We start from the raw sequence: 4275 nt of genomic DNA on the forward strand, positions 1-4275 counted from the left end.
CCTTTCCTAACACATCCTTTCCAGACCTGGTCATCAGTGAGCTATAGGGAAACCGTGTTTAGATAGAAGAGAATTTTCACTTTTGGCCAAGTGGTTTTTCAACCTTTTATAGCTACACGGGCCATTTATATCCATGGGTCCCCAACACTTTAATTCTTCTGCTGCCTGATACCCACAAAGTCTAAAACCCAGTCTCCCATTTGGAGACACTAAATTTTCTCAGGATGGCATTTTACAACACGATCTTTTATTAGTAACCATCCAGTGTTTTCTACTCTTAACAACAGCTTCTCAAAGATGTTAGTAGTTTATTAGATATAAAAGTAACTTTGAGTAATTTATACCCTTTAATAGACAAATAGTTCCAGTTTTAAATCTTCTCTGTATGTCTCCATTTTTATTTTTGTGTGTATTTTTTATGGCTTTTATAGTTTTCATGGAGGGACATACAATATGCATCAATGTGGAACATTTTTCAATACTCATTGACATAGTGATCAATGTAAATTTAGGAATACATGGTGTACTAAACATGAAAAACTGTGAAGTTTCCTGCAACCCGAGATAATGGAAAGGCTCCTTACGTTTTTACTCCCTACCTCTGCCGAAGTTGTAAATGGTGTCTGGTTTGGAGAGGGGGCCTCAACATAAGAGAGGGCATTTCCAGCTGTGGTTCAAGGATTCCGGCAAAGCTACATGGCAAATGACACCTCGAGACTGGGATATTCCCCCCAAGGGGCCTTCTAGATGACAACATCTAATGCCATACACTACGGCAAGTTGAGTGACTTAATAGTTTAAAAATCTGGAAAGCAGCTATGTCAGAGAATTTAAAGCCATTGTACATCCCATTTATGTCCCACAGAGAAACTTTTTAAAGTGCAGACATGGCTTTAAGTATATTAAGAAAACATCAGTTTTCATAAAGCTTCTGTAGACACCCCAAGGCACAGGTGCTCAAAATAGCCTGTTCACTAAAATGTTGCTGCATTATACTTTCAGAGGTAAAGGTATGCTGTGCTTTCAGTAAGAGGACATTTAATTTACCCCTAGTTAAAAGCAGCAGGTGACAAGCTCAACTTCCATTTATACTAGATGCCCCAGTCACCAACAGGTAGGAAAATGTATAGTTCAAGGACAACATTTCCAACACATCTTGCCTTTTGCTCTTTGATTAGTTGGCACTGGGCTCTTTTGTCTGCATTTCTTCAGAATATTTTCAAAGAGTTTAGGTCTACCCAGGTATCGTCTGTCATCCTGAAGCAATTCAGAGTTCTTCCAATAGAGCTCATTAGATGCTTCAATATTGTTTAGAGAAGGAAATAAAGACAACATTGCCAGCAGCAAAATTTCTTCCAAAAAAAGATAGTGTGGAATCTGACTTGTGAGCTAAAATGTTTTGTAATTAATGTCAAAAGTAGCCAAGATGTTGATACACATTTTTTAATTACTATTATTCTCAAGGTTAATTATTGCTGAGAAATATACTATATATTAATGAAACATAAATAACAATTTTCACCACATATGGAAGAAAACCCACAGAAAGGGAAGCATCTAGAGAATGGTAATGAATAGGTTAAGGAAGCCGACGAGCTTTAGAACACAGCAACACCTTGGCTATAGTACTATTTCACTTTTAGAACCACAGTGTTTGAATGTGCTACAAACAACCCAATCTGAGGGACTGTGAAGGTGAATCAAGTTGATTCTTTGTAAGGAGGAACTAAATCACATCAACATCAGCAAACAGCCTTTTTCTTTTATGCAGTAAGGCATGCTTAGAAGACTTATTTCTCTCTACTAGTTAAAAAATCGGCAGCAAAAGCACTACACTAGCAGGTCACACCCAGAAACACAAGGGTTGGCAAGTTGCAGTCACGTGGCCCATGGAAGTAGGATAATCCACAGGAAAGCTGCTTGACCCTACTCCGCCAGTCCTTCACATCCATAGAGAAGTTCATTGGATACAACCACTTTTCTTTACCAACTTACAGCTGCATTCAGGCAAAGAGATCACGAATGGCTAGGCAGCCATGGCAGTCTAGGGGAAAGTCAGGTCTCTTCCGTAGGGGTGGATTAAGTAATACTTCCCTGGCCTTCTTTCACAGTAGCCGATTATCTTCTCCTGAGGATAACTGACCCATGCTTCCTGTCTTCTTCCTGGCAAGACTCAGCCAGCTGTGCTAAAGGGACACAAGAAAGTGGCCACAGCTCTTAAGTTTTCGTTTGCCCATCCTGTCCTTGGGATGTCCTTCTTTGCATGAGGGTGTGATGAACCACTCTGACAAAGGACTGTTCCTTATCATTTTGAAAAAATCATCCATTGCCTTTGCTATCTTAGCTTGTTCTGGCGCCTCTTTTCTGGAAGGACAGAGCCACATATTCAAGGAATCTATATGCTTCTCAGATTCAGGTTCAGGGTCCACAATCACCATTGTTATCCTTTCCTTCTTTCTCCAGCTGCTCTTTACACACAGCTTCCCTGCCATAATTTTCATCACACATACTCTGCAAAGATTGTATGGGGCTTGTTGGCTTTGCAGACTTCCTTGGCTTTACATGGATCCTGGTGGTTCTGGGTAAGCTGATCCTCAGTAATCATGCTGGGAGTGGACAAGGGTTTCTTGACCTCCATATGGTCATTCAGGCACTTCAGAGTGCCCATGTTTTCAATCTCCACTTCTTTGAGCTGGTTGGCCTGAAAATTTGTACAGGAAATGGCCTTGACAAGCCAATCATTCATACTGTAGGATTTCTGGAACCCCTGGAATAAGAACTTACAGTTCCCACTGGTTTCCCAGCTGTCATTCCTAGGCTTCTTCCTCTTTTGGGATTCTTGGGGAATCATCAGCCAATCAGAGAGATGCATCTTATCTTGATCAAGAAACTCCCAATCTTCAACCTTTCAGTATTCATGGGGCAAGAATTGGCAATAGAATAGCTGCTATTTCCCTTTTGGTAACTTGGGTTTTCAGAATCTTCTTGTTGCTGACTTTTGTGGAACCAGTTTCCCAAGCCCTTAGGTAACTCTAAACATCATTAAAGAAATTGCAGGCTCTGGCAGAAGTCTGAGTGTTCCCCAAGGTCTGCTTTCAGGTGAGGGGGTCCTGGAAATTGGTGCTGGGAGTGTAAGGGTCATCAGAACCCTTGGTAGCCTTGCTTCTGAGGACTGTTCACTGAGAGGGACGGCTGTGGTGCTGGGAGCTGACTTCTTCTCTGGCAATGAGATTTGCCCTTTTTTTTTTTTTTTTTTTTTTTTTTTTTTACCATGAAGGGTCCAATATCTGATGAACTAACATGAGAATCAAGTGCTTAGGGATGTGGATGGTTTTGAAAATCCCAAATGTGGTGATGGTCTGGCACAGAGCAGCTGTGTCTATTTCAGAGACAGGACAGGCAAATCTTCAGGGTTGAGGGTCAACCTGCCCAGTCTCTTTTAGGCACATAGAGACTTCATTGGCTAGATCTTTGTTTTGGCTGCACTCTAGTTGATGAATAAGACAACTGAACTGGCTCAGGAAACAGTGTTGGTCCTACTGCTGAAATGTCTCCTCTTCAAGCTGATAGATGAGATCAACCTGTCCATACAACCACATTCCACAGCTTCAAAGGCAGTGGCTTACATCACTGTGAATCTGGGCTTTGCTCTCTTGCAAGTTATCTTTAATTTGCTGTTCAGCCTGGAGAACTCCGCCAATAGCAAGCGCCAAGTCCCTCCGCGCACTACAACACCTCAGAAGGGGTTCTGTCCTACTGGAGCCACGCTGGTCCTCGGGGCACTCATTCTGCTCAGTGTTCCAGCTGCAAGGGCAGCTCCAGGCGATCCAAGGGGACATTCAGTGGGGCACACCTTCTGACACGAGCCAAGGACCAAAAAAGTTGTCTCCATTTTTTAAATAAGAAAATATTGAGTACCAAATTTACTCTTTTCAAAGAATGTCTTCACTTTTATGAAAAGATCTTTCCTGAGGAAAGAGCCTACATGCTGTGGCAGATTAAATGAAAAAATGATTTGATTAAAATGCACCTGTTCTCACTTATCTGCCAAAATCTAATCCTATGAAGTGGTGCTCTTCCAGCCCAGAGTGAACACTGCTCTTATTTTGGGAATAACACAAATGTAGTATTTCACATGTATCTTTTATTTTGGGACTCTTCTCAAAACCTCATCTAGTGAAATATCACAATAATATTTTGAAAGTAGAGAAGCAGCCAGAAGAAAAAAAAGAATCAAATTATTTTATAATGCATTTTTTCAGGAAATATTCATAT

General features: G+C 41.1%; 1 pseudogene; it reads right to left on the minus strand.

Moving 5' to 3' along the window:
- Positions 1-1835: 1835 nt before the first annotated feature.
- LOC119036898 (nuclear receptor coactivator 4-like) lies at positions 1836-3892 on the minus strand (annotated as a pseudogene).
- Between the last annotated feature and the right edge of the window lie 383 nt (positions 3893-4275).

The sequence above is a fragment of the Artibeus jamaicensis genome, unplaced genomic scaffold (assembly GCF_021234435.1).
Source record: "Artibeus jamaicensis isolate MK-2021 breed Jamaican fruit bat unplaced genomic scaffold, CSHL_Jam_final scaffold_833, whole genome shotgun sequence".
NCBI classification, from domain to species: Eukaryota; Metazoa; Chordata; class Mammalia; order Chiroptera; family Phyllostomidae; genus Artibeus; species Artibeus jamaicensis.